Raw genomic sequence first — 18696 nt, forward strand, 5'->3', positions numbered from 1 at the left:
ATAATAGTCCATAATGAAAGCTCCTCCAGCATTAAGCAATGTTATAGCATTGTTCTTCGTTGCCTAAATGACCATTAATCTGCTCTTCTTTAACTTTTAAAATATTTCTATCTTTGTTCTATGTCAGTGTTTTGTAACCAGAATAGAGGTAAGCCAATGTATACAGGTAACCTACAAGTTCTCAATGAGAACAGTTAAATTTCCTTCTCCATCTAAATTATGTTGAATATATGGACATACATGTATGTATGTACATATGTATGTAGATTTATATATGCATACATATGTACTCATGCCAAATAACCTGAGTGGTCATTATAAACAAGAACGTCCATGAGATTCCAGTGCTCACACTGCATATCAGTTTGAAATGAATTGTTTAAGAACTTCGGTTATATGATCTTTCATCATTCATGATGTGCTCCCTAAACAAACCAAATACAATTAATTCAACATTTTCTGTCCCAAGGGAGGTTTCATGGAAATTTGTATGGAGAAAAAATGGAGAGGGAACTCAGTCATCACATGGAGTGCAGTAGGAGCCATGTACCAAACTGAAAAGGCTGTAGTCATATCAGGTAGTGCCATTTTTATGCCTCAAGTACAGAGTTAGTTTGTGCAAAATAACATTACCATTAAATCCATTTAATGGTAATTTTATGTGTGCAATACTTCAAATATGTTTTGGGATAAGCTAAACCTATAAAGAGTGTATAACTAAATATGTATTTATTTGGACTTAAGAAACTATATAATAAAAGTAATTTAAGTCATTACTGGTGGTGAGAAGAATACTTTGCATCCTTCCAAGGGAATATTCACCTTTCTCAAGCATGAGAAATTCTGCTATAGTCTATGTGTACTCTCTGTGGTTTTGGGGTTTGTTACAGTGCTGGAGCAAGACACAAGAATCAATTTGTTCCAATCAGGAGTTAGCAAATATTTTTGTAAAGGGCAAAATAGTAAATATTTGGGGCGGTGCAAATCAGAGCCTCTGATGCAACTACTCACATCTAGCAAAAATGCAGCATAGACAATAAATAAATGAAAGGGCATACTTGTGTCCTAATAAGATTTTATTTACAAAAACAAGCACTTCACTAGATTGGATCTGTGAAGTAAACTTTGCTGACCCCTAAAACTAGCTGAGTGCATCAGGAGATGCACTAATAAAATATTTCAAAAGTCACCAGTTACCCCAGCTTCTACAAAGGATATCCTAGTACTATTAACACAGTATTCCAAAAGAAAACAAGCACAAAACTATCAAGTTGTTTCTTACTTTAACTTAGAAATGACTGATTATTTAAAGATGCTGAATAAAATCTACCAGAAGTAAAAGAGTTAATATTCTCAATACATATAAATGATAAGTAGCAGAGGTGATGGATATCCATATATGTATACATTCTATGAATATAACAAAATATCATATGTACTCCATAAATATCCACAAATATTAAGTATCAGTGAAAAAATTTTAAAAGATACATTTTATACACATCAAAAAATTAAGTGACATAAATTAGTCACCTTATTAAATATTTAAAAATAAACATTCACCACTCTTAAAGTCAGCATTTCATTTTTCTCCTTTAAACATAAATTTTCAGAAACCTTTATGGTTATGATCTTTATGAATGTAGCCATTTTTTTTGGATAAAAGCAATGTGCTAAGGTAACACATTTTAGTAATGAGAGCAAGCCACCTTTCTGATGTCAGCATCAATGTGTCTAATGCAGTCTAAGTAACCTGGTTCTGAACAATAGCTTCACATCTTTTGAACAATGATTACCTTTAGAACAATTAAATGTAACACAAATCAGGCACTTTCTCCTCTTGCCAACTCAAAGGTATTAATTGAAAAGCTATAAAGATAACCAAAGAAAGTACATATTATTTTTTAAAAAAGTTTTCATATTAAATATAATTAGTTGATACACTGTGAAAACCAGATAATTCAATTCTTTCGGCAAAACAGCAAGTCTTCTATGCAAAATACATTTACGGAATTATGAGGAAATCTTGATGGTTAAAGAATTTTAATGAGTGACATATGTTATTATTACTTAAGCAATTTTACAGCAAAGATAATTTGCTATATCTAATGGTGTACGTGATTGTGTTTTATTTTGTTTGTAAAATAGACACAAAGTAGTGAATCCTTTATATCAATGTATAATGGTTATTACTTCCACTCAGTTAAGTTTTGAGGTTTAGCTTTCCATTTTATTTTTTAAATTCTTTATAGACAATTGTAACTTTCTACTTTGCCATACTCATTTTTCTTCTTTATTTTCCCTACTGATACAATTTGGCTGTGTCTCCACCCAAATCTCTTCTTGAATTGTAGTTCCCTAAGTCTCCACGTGTCATGGGAGGGACCTGGTGGGAGGTAATTGAATCAGAGGATGGGTTCCCCCATGTTGTTCTCGTGATAGTGAGTGAGTTCTCACGAGTTTTTATGGCATTATTAGCTCTGGCATTTACCCTGCCGGCACTCATTGTCTTTCCCGCCACCCTGTGAAGAGGCGCCTTCCACCATGATTGTACGTATCCTGTGACCTCCCCAGTGATTTGGAACTGTGAGTCAATTAAACCTCTTTTCTTTGTAAATTACTCAGTCTTGGGTATTTCTTTTTTTTTTTTTTTTTTGCATGAGTTATTCTTTATTTAGTTTTAAATTATCTGTTTATTGATAACAATCTCTGTTTTATAGATGACCTAGTATTTTTCAGCTTCAAAGATGTGTGTTCTGTGGTCAGTTGTCCAAGTTAATGATCCCTCAGCGTTTGCAAAAGGTAAAAATAATAGGCACTCAGTTGCCTGCTCAGGATTCCAGCCTGCTCAGGATTCCCTTGTTCTTGATTTTTTTTTTTAACGGTCCATATTCAAACTTTTGTTCCTTGGAGTCCAATGCATATTTTCTCCCACTTACGTTTCAGTCTGACTTCCCAATATCCTTTATTCAAGGAGCTCCTGAAATCCTGCCCTGATTAATTAGAATTGAGATTAAAATTCTCTCTGGTTCTGCCCCACTGAAACATGCCATTCCAATGACAGCTTCCTTCAACCCTTTGTCCACAGATAATATTACATGTTTAGTCACTTGCTCTATATCTATATTTCTTCACTGTTCAATGTCCACACCCCTTATTTTTCAATGAGATATTTCTTTGCTAGATTTTAAGTTCTAAGAGGGCAAGGACTGTGTGTTAAACAAGTTCATTGCAGGTTAGAAGGCAAGCCCAGCAGGTAGGTGCTGAGTAATACTTTCCTGATGTTTTGACCAATCACATGTAAGCTCTTTTCATATAATTAGGATGAATCTAATTTTATTTTATTTTATTTTATTTTATTTTATTTTATTTTATTTTAATTATTATACTTTGAGTTCTAGGGTACATGTGCATAACGTGCAGGTTTGTTACATATGTATACTTGTGCCATGTTGCTGTGCTGCAACCATCAACTCGTCAGCACCCATCAATTCGTCATTTACATCAGGTATAACTCCCAATGCAATCCCTCCCTGCTCCCCCCTCCCCATGATAGGCCCCAGTGTGTGATGTTCCCCTTTCTGAGTCCAAGTGATCTCATTGTTCAGTTCCCACCTATGAGTGAGAACATGCGGTGTTTGGTTTTCTGTTCTTGTGATAGTTTGCTAAGAATGATGGTTTCCAGCTGCATCCATGTCCCTACAAAAGACACAAACTCATCCTTTTTGATGGCTGCATAGTATTCCATGGTGTATATGTGCCACATTTTCTTAATCCAGTCTGTCACTGATGGACTTTTGGGTTGATTCCAAGTCTTTGCTATTGTGAATAGTGCCACAATAAACATACGTGTGCATGTGTCTTTATAGCAGCATGATTTATAATCCTTTGGGTATATACCCAGTAATGGGATGGCTGGGTCATATGGTACATCTAGTTCTAGATCCTTGAGGAATCGCCATACAGTTTTCCATAATGGTTGAACTAGTTTACAATCCCACCAACAGTGTAAAAGTGTTCCTATTTCTCCACATCCTCTCCAGCACCTGTTGTTTCCTGACTTTTTAATGATTGCCATTCTAGCTGGTATGAGATGGTATCTCATTGTGGTTTTGATTTGCATTTCTCTGATGGCCAGTGATGATGAGCATTTTTTCATGTGTCTGTTGGCTGTATGAATGTCTTCTTTTGAGAAATGTCTGTTCATATCCTTTGCCCACTTTTTGATGGGGTTGTTTGTTTTTTTCTTGTAAATTTGTTTGAGTTCTTTGTAGGTTCTGGATATTAGCCCTTTGTCAGATGAGTAGATTGCAAAAATTTTCTCCCATTCTGTAGGTTGCCTGTTCACTCTGATGGTAGTTTATTTTGCTGGGCAGAAGCTCTTTAGTTTAACGAGATCCCATTGGTCAATTTTGGCTTTTGCTGCCGTTGCTTTTGGTGTTTTAGACATGAAGTCTTTGCCCATGCCTATGTCCTGAATGGTACTACCTAGGTTTTCCTCTAGGATTTTTATGGTATTAGGTCTAACATTTAAGTCTCTAATCCATCTTGAATTAATTTTCGTATAAAGAGTAAGGAAAGCAGCATGAGATTGGAATAAATACACCTACTGTTACCTTATTATGTTTATACTTTCATTCTTTCTTTCGCCTGTTAAATTATTTTTTATGTAGGTCATTGGCAAATATTTATAATTATTTTACATTAAATTAGCCATTAAAGGTATTTTGAGTTGATAATATGCTTGGCATTTTACACTTGATGCTTACATAGAAAGCAGTCACGTATAGAATGATGAATTTGCAAGAACATCTAGCCTTATTGGGGCAGGGCATGGAGGGTATCAAGCTTTTATTAACATTGGCTATAATTTGAAGTAAGTAACCTTAAAATAAGTAAATGTTCATTGAAAATATTCAGTAATACAGAAGTATTAATATATAAGTGAAAAGTACATTTTTCATACCTATCTCTCAAGCTTTTACACACTTGTTATCTGTCAGCACATCAATATATAAAATTTACATTCTGCACATGCAAGTGTAAATGTTTATATATGTATCTGTGTTGTATTTACATGTATAAAAATACATAGCAATATATTTCTTCTTACAAAATGAAATCTGACCTTGTATATTGCTCTTTTTTATTTTTTCCCCATTCATCAAACACAGTAGTGTGGGCATCCTTGTACAAAAGTACGTCTCATTTTTACATCAGCCAGTTACTCCAAATTGAAAATAACCTTTACTTTATTAAATTATCTCCCTATTGATAAAATATAAGGCATCTGTTTTTTTTTTTTTTCCCCTAAAAATGATGAAGTACAGAACACCTAAGTGGGGAAGTATCTATAGCTTTGAATTTTGCAAGCAGAATTTTTGAGTCAAAGTGTGTGCACATTCACATGTTGACTGACAGCAGAAAGTAGTTTGTCTTCCAATTTGCTTTCCACTAACTGTGTATATTTCACCACACTGCCACATTCACTATTCATTGCCTTTTTTTAAAAAGACAGTTTTTTGGAGAAATTTTGAATTGTATTGATTTCAGATACATTTTGTAATCACCAATGTAGTGTCACATTTTTACATGATTCTTGCTCTTATTTATTTATTCCTCTATGAATTACCTTCATTTCCTTTGTCTATTGCTCTATCATATTGTTTAGATATTGTTCTAGTTGATTTAATGTTGTTAATATATATTGACCATTAAGCCATAGTTTACTATGTTGGTTTTCTTTTTGCAACTATTGTGGCTGTGGTCAGCCACAAATGACTTTTAAAACAATTATATGTAGTTTTATTTGTCATTGTTTTGTTTCCAGGCCACATATCTTGATGAGAAAAGAGTCTCTCAAGTCAAGAAAATAAAAACATTTTATTAATTATATATTTTATTTCAATATTTTATATGTAATCATTGAAACCTATTTAATGAATTGAGTACATTTCCTTTTTTCATTTTTCTTTTTCTTTTGTATTTGTTATGACTGGCTTAAGCCACAACGATTAGACTTGTATCATATGTATACATTTATCTGACACATATTTGGTATGCTTTTGTTTTTGTGTGTTTTATTTAGTTCTTCAATAAAGATTTGTATTTTTCACAAAAAAAAACTTAAGTATTTTATGTTTGGAATAAATATACATATTTTGTAGTTATTTTCTCATGAAGGAATTTTTTTTTATTAATATTGTCTTACTAAGAATCACAAGAAAACTATTGGAGTGTGTTAGAATTTCAACCACTTCAAATAACAGTTTATTTGAGTATCTAATATTTTCTATGTATTAATCGAATAATCTACCATTTGCCAATGATAGAGTTTTTTTTTATTCCTTTAATTTAAATCTAGAGTTACTGATTTTATGACATTTGCAATGTACTTGATTAATTCTGGTATTTTTAAGTATTTTTAAGGAAAGTGTGAAATTCCTTTACATTTTAGAATATTTAGAATAAAATTCCTGAGAAAGCCATTTTAAAATAAACTCTGATTCTTTGGGGATGTCCCTTTTTAAGTGCTAATTGATTTTTTCTCTTTGTTTATAATCAGAATTATCTGATGTATTTCTCTTTTTTTATGAAGTAGACTTTATTTTGCTTTCAATTTCAATTTTTTGTGTGTGTGTTTAGAATATTACTGTAACTAAATTCAAGACTTATTTGGATGTCACCAGTTTTTCCATCAATATCCTCTCACTGATTTAGGATTTAATCTAGGCTATATCATTGCTTATAATTGCTCAATTTCCACAATGTCTTAATCTATGATTGTTTAGCTCTCCTTTCTGGTTTTCATGACCTTGAAAGTCTTGCGGCATACTGGGCAGGTGTCCTGTTGAAGGTCTCTAATGGAGCTGTGTTGTTTTTTTCTCCTGATTAGACCAGAATTATCAGTCATTTGAAATAATACCACAGAGGGAAGTGCCTTTTTCATCACATCATACCAGGGAGGTAATAATGTCCACATGGAATCCGTGATATTAACTTTCATCATTTTGTTGAGGTAGAATGTGCCAAGTTTCAGAGGCACCTTTTGTTTTTTTTCACTGCACTATTTTTTGAAAGATATCAGCAAACCTAGCCTAATCTCAATGGGGATGTGTAAAGAAAGGATAAGAGTTGATCTCCACCTCCCAGGAGCACAGTATCTCCATATGCTATTTACGATTCTGTTTTTTTGTTTTGTTTTGTTTTTGTTTGTTTTTTTAAAAAACACTTCTTTTTTATTAAAATAATTGGTTTTCAAATATTTATGATTTATTTCTCTTCCATTGACTGTTAACTTCACAAAATACCTCCAGAAATATTGATGAAGACAGCTATGCTTATTTGACCTATTGCAGGAAGAAAAACTATCACCTTGATAGATTACAAGTGTAGTATCTCAAGAAGGAGAAGCCAGAGGGAAAAGGAGATGTTTGTTAGGATCTTATACCTTCATGAGTGATTTTAAAGCTAGTCTTGTCAGGGGGAAAATTGGTTGAGATTCAACAGGGTCTAGGAAGTAGTTTTGGACTGATGGGCACCATGAAGCCAGGATCTTGCAATGAGTATTGATGAACATTTTTGTTAGTTTTGCTTAAAAACCTATTTCAGCTGGTTATTGGTCTTATTTTCAAAGAGCAAGTATTTTCTAGAACAAGTAATTGCTTTATTTTTGCTTGTTCTTGGTATTATTTAATAGAGGTACAAGGAAATATTCTGGTTGCAGTTTTATTTAACAAAGTGACCAGAAATTATGTTGATTTTAGTTCTTAATATTTTGTTGTTTTGCTAGCTTCTTTGCTGCTAAATGCAGATTTCATTTATCAGACTAAAACAATACATCTATGGCTACAAAATTTCTTTAGAGTATGATTTTGATATTATATGATTTGATATATAGTAAGATTCATTTTTAAATAATATCTAATTTTAGCTTTGATTTCCCCTTTAGCGCAAATAATAAAGCATTTTTATTTTCAAAGATTAATTTTGGCTATTTTTAATTTTAACTTCTAATTTTATTCTATTAATTCCATTAATATAGCATATATATTTTGCTTGCTTTTTTTTTTAACTAATATTGTAAATATGGGTATTTGGGAAAAAATCATATTCTATGTTTACTGGAAATTTTAAATATGTTATTTCATAAAATACTTCTATTCCTAATATAGGTTTGCTTTATATGGTTTGTGGCTTTTTTTTTTTTTTTTGGTACACACATGCTTACAAAGGCTCTATCTTAATGATAGATTATACCTCTTTGCTTTTTGTTCCAGCTATTCCTCTCCATTTCCATTCCACTTCTTTATCCCCTAGATCACCAAAAGAGGGACAAGTTCTTTAGGGTCTTAAGACTCTTAGGAAACAGTTCCTTTGCTTTTGGGCATTCAGCCTCTCATTTTTCCATCAGAAGTACTCACAGTTCTCCACAGAACACGCTGTAGTTTTTCAGAACAGCCAAGTCTCATTCTAATAAAAACAACAAAAATCAGATGTCTGGTTGCAGAGAAGTACCACAGTGACCAGATTTTCTATTACTATATGGAGTATTTTTACTTCGTATAATGAAGGGTCTCTAATCGCTTTTCTGATATTGGAGTCTGCTTTTTATTTGTTTAGTTATATATCTCATTCAAGAGATTTTTCTAGAATAAAAGAGCCTGTCTTAAAAATGTATTTTTTTTTTATTATACTTTAAGTTCTAGGGTACATGTGGATAACGTGCAGGTTTGTTACATATGTATACCTGTGCCATGTTGGCGTGCTGCACCCGTCAACTTGTCAGCACCCATCAACTCATCATTTACATCAGGTATAACTCCCAATGCAATCCCTCCCCACTCCCCCCTCCCCGTGATAGGCCCCGGTGTGTGATGTTCCCCTTCCCGAGTCCAAGTGATCTCATTGTTCAATTCCCACCTATGAGTGAGAACATGCGGTGTTTGGTTTTCCGTTCTTGCGACTGTTTGCTGAGAATGATGGTTTCCAGCTGCATCCATGTCCCTACAAAGGACACAAACTCATCCTTTTTTATGGTTGCATAGTATTCCATGGTGTATATGTGCCACATTTTCTTAATCCAGTCTGTCACTGATGGACATTTGGGTTGATCCTAAGTCTTTGCTATTGTGAATAGTGCCTATTTTAAAACAGATATCTGATATTTTCTCTGAAACATCTCAAGAGTTATTGGAAGTTCTACTGTCTTTCAAGATTTCAAAAATTCTTGGGACCACAGTAGACTTCAGTTTCAAAGTAACCAGTCACATACCTCCAGCAGTCTGTATATTTATTTCCCCAAGATTCTCCCATGCTCATGAGAGCAATTTAATATAGTAAGTGGTCAGCCATTAGAGGTAGATGGCACCTGTTTCGTCTTTATTGTTCTACAACTTACTGCCAGGCCTTGCACAATTTACTTAATTTATTTACAATTATATTTCTCTAAATACAAAATGAGAATAATACCAGGTTTGGCCTTGTGCCACTGTTGCCAGGATTAAATGAGATAAAATCTGGAATGAGATTTGCAAGAGCTTAGCACAGGGTGAGGACTCAAGTTAAGAGAGCTATTATTAGTAATGTAAGCTCAATCCTAAGATAATAAATTCATACCCGGCATATATATCTTGTTCCAGGATCATTACCTTTTTCCTGGGAAGAGATCACGATCATACCTAGAAGCAAAAGCCAAGAACCCATCGGTATCTGAGAAAGCACATGATAACAGAAGACAGGGTACAGGAAGCAGGTGCTAAGGGATCTACTTAATTCTGAAGGATGGCATGTGTCTGGCCTAGGGCTATTTTTAACAAGCTCAGCAAAACTACAGCAGATCATATTCTATAGCCTCTTAAAGGAACTGCCAGCACCTTTCAGGTTTCAGGACCAATGGGAACTCCGTGCAAAGGTATCTGTTCTCATTTCTGGAGAAATATGTACTTTAATTATGACTGGAATTCCTTGTCATATATTTTAATAATATCCCCACTGTCAGTCTATCCATAATAATTCAAACGGTGAAAATAGTCTCTACTACTAGATATTTGCCTTCTCTTTCACACTACTTCAATTTCTGAGAGTTAGTTGCTTCCTCACATCAGCAAGTTGAGTCAGCAGATAAGTGACCACGTGCGCATTGCAAAAGTACCTCTTTCCTGTAACAAACCACAGTTATCTCTAATTAAATGTATAGTAAGCACTTCAAACTCAACTCAACATCTCCAGGCATAATCTCTTGATTCCTATTATCCTCTGCCCTCAAACTTTGTCTTCCATTGTTACCCATCATAGAAAATGGCATCACCATTCATCTAGTTGCTCAGGGTTAGAACCTTGCAATCACATTTCATCCATCTTTCTCTCCTACCTCATAACTAATCCCTCAGTGAATAGCAGTCAGAGTAAAGGTAACAAGAGCTACCTTAAGCATATGTTCTTATTTCACCCTTCTCTCTACCTCCACCACCATTGAAGTCACACCATCATTTCTAACCTGGACAACTTCTGTAGCCTCCTAACTTGCCTCATTGCTTCCTCTATTGTATCTCTCAGTATATTCTGAACATACCAGCAATTATAGAATTTCTTGACTCCTCAGTGACTTCTAAATGGCAAATCAGATAGTGTTACTCTTGCTTAAAATCTTTCAGTGCTTTCCTATCACACGTTGAATGAAATTCTTATTATGGCTTATAAGAATTTTGGAACACGGTCTTATCTCTAGTTTCCTCTGTGTCATCATTTCTTAAGCTATTTAGCTTAAGAAGTGCTATTTCTTAAGCACTCTCAGCACACTGTTGTCTCAGGATATTTCCACTTGCTATTCCCCTGTCCCAAAATCCTATTCCTTACATGGCAGGCTCACTTAATTCACTTCATTTAGATTTCAGTTTACATATCCTCTTATCAGAGTATCTGCTTTTCTGCTTATATACCCATAACATTTTTTCCCTAAAACTGTGTCCGTTTCTCTCTATTCTATATTATACTATTTTATTTTCCTTCACAGCATTTATTACTTTTCAACATCTTATTTGATTTGATTTGATTTGATTTGATTTGATTATTATCTGCCCCTACCCATACTAAAATGTAAGCTCATTGAGAGTGGGGCTGGCTCTTTACTATCCACTTTGGAGTTCACAACATTTATAACACACCTTGAACTGGCCCCACTGTAGATACTCATCAAATAAATTTTCTGTTTATTACTCATTTTAGTTTTGTTTTCTCTTTGTAGTAATTAGTGTATGCTCTGCTAAGGGCCCTAATTAAAACTGTTATATGGAGCTGACACAGGGTTATTAGATATATTTTTGAAGCTTGTGTATTTCAGAATGCTAGGGACACCTCCTGTATTTGCATTATTAAGAAACTCTGCAACTGTACACATTGGCCCTACAAGGAACAAGATTGCTGCTTGCGCGGATCAACTGCTGCTTTGCTGCTGCATGCCGGGCAGGTGGGCAGGCGGGCGGGCAGGCGGGCGGGCAGGCGGGCGGGCGGGCGACGCTTGCCGCCGCCGCCGCCGCCTTGCCCGGCGCGCCGCCGCTTACTTCCGCCGCGGCGAGATCAGATCAGGTTTTCGATCGGATTTCAATCAGTCGAGTCAGATCGGATCAGATCGATCAAGCAGATGATCATACTAGAGGTCATGATTCTATTGAAAGCCATTGCCCCTTTCCCCAGCCCCTGCCTGCAAATAAGCAAGTATAATAAAAACATAACTTGGAACCAGTAAAATATGTGATTAATATGTAATAAACAGATTGTGTCAGCAGAACAATATCATGTCAGGTAGATGAGGTTAAATAATACGTGGAATTGAATTTATAAAATGTATTTGAAGTCATGAAAAGAAATGGCAATAACCGACAGCAAACTACACATGTTCACAGTATTTTCTTCTCTTAGTGTCTCAGGGATTTTATGAATTGGGGAAACTTCAGGAAGAGACAAATGCTCTGTATGTTTTCTTTCCTTCGTCTCCACGCAATGAGGTGGCAGAGATTTCAAATTGAAATGCACTTTGAAGTCATCAGGACAGAAGAGTCATCAATTTTAAGGTCTTTAATGCCCTGGACCATTTAATTTCCTCTTTCTTAGGCCTCTATCACTCATCTCAACTTTCTCCACCTTCACTATTCTGGCATTTCACCTTTGCTTTTTTCCTATTAAACCCACTAAAAGGCCCACAAATCATAGCCTCTGATGAGTCATTTATCTTTCATACTTCAGTTTCATCATCTATAAAATAAAAATACTAGCAATCTTTTATGTGTTTTACAAATATAGTATGGCATAAGGCAAATAATATATGTGGAAAATGATTGAAGATGCTATGAGACAATAAGAAAGTAAGGAAAGTGGAGGAAGCCCAATCACCTGAAGAGCTGTCACAAATAGAGGAAGAAGGTGAAGCAAGGGTCTAAAGAAAAAGATAAGCAGCAGATAGTGGAAATCAGGTGGTAGGGAAAGTGACTGCACCTAGTAACCTAAGGGAACAGTATAGAAATAAATGAAAAATCTTGTGAAATGTCAAGATAAATACATAATCTTTTGCTCATCAAACAGAGCTAAGCACTGTAATATGCTAAATATGTGTTATTATTTATATGCATTGGAAATTAGTTAGTAAAAGCATAAGCTGGCTTACTTACACTGAGTTAGGAATTAAAATTAAGTCATGATTGCTATGGCTGTGTTTGTGCTTAAGTGAAATTGCATTATGATTAGGTTAATAGAATAAGACGTTAAGTGCAAAATCCATTAAAGTCTTGAGCTCTCAACTCTTATCAAAGGAGTAAGGGAATGAGTTAAAAATAATAGGCAATTATAGCCTACCAACAACTACTCTTGGGAGATCTTTGTGTAAGAGCCAATAGTAGAGGTTGTTCAGAACAGGCAAATGGATGACTCAGAGTAGAAGCTGGTCTCATGGCCTGAGGCTTCCTTTTCATGTTTCTCAAGTCAGAAGTACTTTGCACACTTCTCTCAGTAAAATATATCCGAGGAAATCCCGAGGAAAATCAAAGCAGGCTGCAAATACTAGATTATGACATAAACAGATTTCTTGATTCGTTCAGAATTAGATGCTAGTGAGATTTCAGACTACTGCTCCCCTTCAGGGAGAAAATCACTAAATAAATTCCTCTCACTTACTTTGGGACTACTTCTTGTTGAAAAGTGTTACTCTAATGATCTTTGTGCACTGGCTTTGTTACCTAGGCTTCAGGGTGCAAAGCAGTAAATTCCAAGAAAGTAAAATGAAACTATTTGTCTATTTTATACGTTAATTAGATGAAAAAGCTGTATCTCTATAATGCCAGGAATCCACATTCCAAACTCATAGAAATTGGAGTCTTTTATTTTATTGACTGCTACCAGTACTTTTTTTTTCATTTTTGGATTTTTTTTTTTTTTTTTTAAGTTTGACACTAAACTCAAAGCCTGACATAAAGAGTGAAAATTGGCCACGCATGGTGGCTCACACCTGTAATTTCAATACTTTGGGAGGCTGAGGTGGAAGCTGAGGTGGAAGGATTAGTTGAGTCCAGGAGTTCCAGACCAGCCTGGACAATTTTTGTCTCTACAAAAATTACAAAACTTACCCAGGCATGGTGGTGCATACCTGTAATCCCAGCTACTCAGGAGGTTGAGGTGAGGGAATCTTTTGGGCCTAGGAAGTTGAGCCTGAAGTGAGCCATGATTGTGCCACTACACTCCAGCCTGGGTGAAATAGTAGGACTCTGCCTCTAAAAAAAGACGGAAAGTTGCAGAATCATATTTTGGGTTTTTTTTTTCTGCATAAAATAAAAGATTTATATAAATAGAACAAGATCAAATAATAAATATATAAGTTTTATTTGAAAATTTTATTTTGTATGGTTTATTGACACAAACCACATACCAGAATTTGTAGAAATAATCCAAGTGGTATAGAAACCAACTATGTTTTTATAGTCACGAGATGGTAAAGATTTTTCTATGTCAATTTAATGGATTTAATTTTTACAAAGAAGATATTATTTTATAGTATGAACTAGATTAAATCTTGGATTTCTATTTTGCTCTGTAATGTAAAACTGAATTAATATTTATTTCCACGGGTTCATTAAATCAGCAAATATTTGTGGAGTGCCTTCTAAATGACAGGCACTGTTCTAGGTAACGGGGTTAGGGAAGAAAACAAGATGAACAATACTTTTATCTTAACAGAGCATGTGTACTAGGAGTGAAAAACATTAAATTTAGATTAGATAGACAAATAGATAAAATTTAAATTAGATAGGTATAAAAGTTATGATGAAAATAAATAGGGAGATGGGCTAGAGTTTGTGGTGGGTTACTTTAGGTTGAGTGGCCAGACACTCTATTTTTGAGTCTGAATTATGAGATTTGGACAAACAATATTCTCAGCAGGGAGTGACAATGACAATGCCTGAAGATAAGAACTAGCTAGTTTTACAAAATAGGAGAAAAGTCAGTGAAACAAAGTAAGCAGAGTGAAGAATGGTATGACATGGCGCTAGGGTGTTGGTAGAAACTAAACCTCACAGAGCCTAATAGGACAACATAAGAGGTTAATTTTATTCTATATTCAGTGTTTTATCAATCATATATTGCTGGGAAGCAAACCAGTCCAAAACTTAGTAGCTTAAAAAACCATATTTGGCTGAGTTCAGTGCCTCACACTTGTAATCCCAACAATTTGGGAGACTGAGGCAAGAGGATCACTTGAGGCTAGCCTGGGCAATGTAGCAAGACTCCGTTTCTACAAAAAAATTAAAAAATTAGCCAGACACAGTGATACATGCTGTGGTCTCAGCTAGTGGGGAGGCTGAGGTGGTAGGAACTCCTGTGCTTAGGAATTTGAGGCTACAGTGATCTGTGAGTGTGCCGCTGCCCTCCCACCTGGGTGACAAAGTGAGATCTTGTCTCAAACAATATTGTTTAATTAAAACAAAAAACTATATTAATTTATTTTGCTCAAAAATTTGCAATTATCCATGCAACATCAGCTGAAGTGTTTCAACTGGGCCCTGAAAGATTCAAGATGGTTTACTCACAAGGCTATCAAGTTCTTATGGGTTATCAGATGACAGCTCAATCAAGCTGTAGTCCAGGCACCTACATTCTTCTTCACGTGAGCCTCCCCACAACAGGTCTCTTGGACTTGTACAAGCATAGTTGCTAGGTATTAAGAGCAAGCATCCTAAATGAACAAGGAAAATGTACAATGCTTCATGGCCTACTCTCAAAAGTCATAGAGCATTAATAATCACAACCTTCCCATATTCAAGGGAAAGGAATACGTCTTGATGGGAAGACCTTCAAAGTCATATTGTAAGAAAAAGAAAGTAGCTGGGCATGGTGGCTCACACCTGCAATCCCAGTACTTTTAGAGGCTGAGGCATCAGGATTTCTTGAAGCTGGGAATTCAAGATCAGTCTGAGCAACAAAGTGAGACCCTGTCTCTACAAAAATAAAAATTAAAAAATCAGCCAGGAGTGGATGCATGCCTGTGGTCCAAGCTACTTGAGAGGCTGAGGTAGGAGGATTGTTTGCACTCAGAAGTTTGAGCCACAGTGAGCTATGAATGTGCCACTGCACTCCAGCCCAGGAAACAGAGTGAGACCCCGTCAGAAAGAAAGATAGGAAAGAAGGAAGGAAGGAAGGAAGGAAGGAAGGAAGGAAGGAAGGAAGGAAGGAAGGCAGGCAGGAAGGCAGGCAGGAAGGAAGGAAGGAAGGAAGGAAGGAAGGAAGGAAGGAAGGAAGGAGAGGAAGAGAGGAAAGAGAGTAGAAAGAAAGAGAAAAATAATGAATAAAAAACAAATGTGACAGGAAATCTCTGAAAACTACAATCTGCCATAGTCTATCTTCAGGCCACAGTGATTTATATACCTCTCACATGTAAAATACAGTCATTCCCCCAAGACTAAAGGTCTCACTTCATAATTACATAAGCTCAAAGTTCAAAATCTTATCATATTAATCCAATTTAGGTAAAAAGTAATTTCCCTTGAGTGCAATTCCTCAATTACAGCTCAATGAGCACTCTTTTTTACAATGTGATTCATGTCACACATCTCACCTAAAAAAATATTTTTTCTCGTTCTCCAAATACCCAAAATAAAGTGGTGGGACAGGCATTGGAAAACTGCTGTAGACACTCCTACACAAAAGGGTGGGGAATGGGAAGGAATACAGTAGTCACTTGTCCATATCAATCCTGAAATGCCAGGCACATGCTGCCAATTCTTTGATTAGAGTTCAGTCCTACTCCCTGGAAATTGTTCTCTATGGCTCTTTGCTGCACTCCAATATCTCCTCATTCTGCCCTGAGTCCACCTTCCATTTTCCTAGGCCTTTTTACACCTATTTCCTACTTGTAAAGGGGGCTTAGCAATATTCCATTTTGTGCTGTTTCTTTCCCTTCTTCTTATAAGTTGATACAATTATTTTAATATTTGTGGGATTTCTGTGTATTTGTGTACAATTCATTCCATCAGACAAAAGCCAAAACCACAAATCTTGTCAAGACAGGCCATTCTCTTTCTTGACCTTGCCATGAGATTGCCTTGGGACACCATCCTTTAGATCCTTATAAGCCTTATTGTATCATGGGGGGAGACACTTAAAACACATTGTTATGCTCCTTAGAGGGGTGGTTTGAAAAATTATATAAAGAATCATCTTAGATCTCTCTGAGGTCTTAAGTGTGAGTTGTACAGTATAATTGATTTTCTCCCTTAAGCCAGTCCTTCATTTGCAATCTAGAAAGAGTAAGAAAGATAAACTGATTTATTTTCCAACTAAGAAAGTTCTGAATATTTTATATTTAAGACTTAATTTTTAGCTCATTCCTCTCTCTCTGACATTTTATCATAGGCAGTGAAAAGAATCCAGGTGACACTTCCAATTTTCTGCTTGAAAATTTCCTTAGTTTGATCGTCATGTTCATTTCTGTATTTCCCATTTTGCCTGCTACTTGAGGTAATAGTGTTGTCAAAGTTTCCATTGCTACTAAACATCTTCCAATCACATTTTCCTACTTTCCTTGAGCTGCCAGAAACAGCTTTCTCAATATTCTTTAGGCTTCTGGTAACACTTTTCCAAAGCTTTTCTGGCTTCCATCAATGGCCTATCTCAAAGCCAATGCTACATGTTTAAGGGTCTGTATAGCAACACCCCACTTTCCAGTACCAAAATTTATATCAGTTATCTGTTACTGGATTAAAAAAAAATCCCAAAACCTAGTGACTTAGAAGAAAAACAAAAATTTCCTTTGCTCATAATTCTGCAACTTGACCAAGTATGGTGAGGAAAGCCCACCTTTGTTCCACCTGTCAAGATGGCTGACTTTCTTGGCTGGCAAATTAATACTGGCTATAGCCTGAAAACTTAGCTGAAACTGGAGGCGCCAGATCTCTCCATATGGGCCTCTCCATAGGTTACATGAATTTATTCAGACATGGAGACTGGGTTAGACAGTGTCCTAAGGGGATCAGGTATGACTTTAACTAATTTCATTACCTGTAATGTCACTTCCACTGGAATCATAGGGCCATCCATATTTACAGGGAGGGGACATAGACTCCTACCTTCCAGTGGTAGGGATATCAAGTTACATTCACAGAAGTAAATGTAGGATGGGAGACTTTAAGTCTTCTTTGGAAAATAAAATTTGCTCAAATGAAAAGACATCAGATGGCTTTGAGCTAGATTAGTAATGTGATCTGATTTTTGTTGTAAAAGATTCCTCTGGTTTCTATGTGGAAGATAGATTAATGTGTATCAAGATGGAAATTGAGGATATCACTAAAGAGGCTATTGCCAAAGTTTAGGAAAGAGATAACGGCAACTTGAATGGAGAGAAGAAATAGAAACGGAGACAAGATTGGAGATAATGTTGTAGAGCTTCAATCAGTGGAAATAAATTAGATGCAGCAATTGAGAGAAAGAGAGTAATCAAAAATTACTTCTAAATTTTGCACTTGAGAAACTGTGTGAATTGTAATTCTATTCACTGAAATGAAGAAGGCTAGGGAAGAAACAAGTTTTAAGTCTGTTTTACAAGGAGATGAGATCAAGAGCTCGGCATTGTATGTGTTAAGTTTGAATTCTTTATTTAATATTCAAGTGGAGATGTTAAGTAGGCCATTATGTTTTATGTTCCTAGAATTCTAGGATTCAAGAGGAGATGTCAGGGATAGAAGTACAGGGTGGTGGAGTAGAAGGGGATAACTTTTGTTACCCATGTAAATGCCATGGGTAATGATGAAATAAAGCAATTTAGATAATTGATGTAGAACCTAATGGGTAGCCCAGGATCCTGAAACATGCTAATATTAGAAGACTGGGCACAGAAATAGGAGTCAGTGGAAAAGAACAAGAAAGGGAAACCAGTGGAAGTAGGGGCTATCCAAAATGCCTACTATTGTAGAAGCCAAGACAAGTGTTTTAACTACTATGACTCTGTAGTACAAACACTCCAAAACTTAGGTCATTTAAAAATAAATATTTTTCTGTGAATCAGCATTTGAGCCAGGCTCTTACTTTACTCTGCTCTAAGTGTAAGATGGGATAACTTGAAGGCAACAGGCTGAAATCATATAGAAACTTCCCCTCAAGTGCCTGGTGCCTGTGTTGTGAAGATTCACACTTCGAAGTTGGGCCAGCTGGAGTTTC

At 35.6% G+C, this 18696-nt stretch overlaps 1 long non-coding RNA gene across 1 annotated transcript in view; it reads right to left on the bottom strand.

The window, feature by feature from the left end:
* Positions 1-14834: 14834 nt before the first annotated feature.
* Positions 14835-18696, bottom strand: part of LOC103882213 — a 325635-nt gene continuing 321773 nt past the window's right edge. Inside the window, exon 7 of the long non-coding RNA XR_004182239.1 lies at positions 14835-15220. This is a non-coding gene — a long non-coding RNA (uncharacterized LOC103882213). The remainder of the gene's footprint in view (positions 15221-18696) is intronic.

This window comes from Papio anubis, chromosome 2 (genome assembly GCF_008728515.1).
Source record: "Papio anubis isolate 15944 chromosome 2, Panubis1.0, whole genome shotgun sequence".
In the NCBI taxonomy this organism is placed as follows: domain Eukaryota; kingdom Metazoa; phylum Chordata; class Mammalia; order Primates; family Cercopithecidae; genus Papio; species Papio anubis.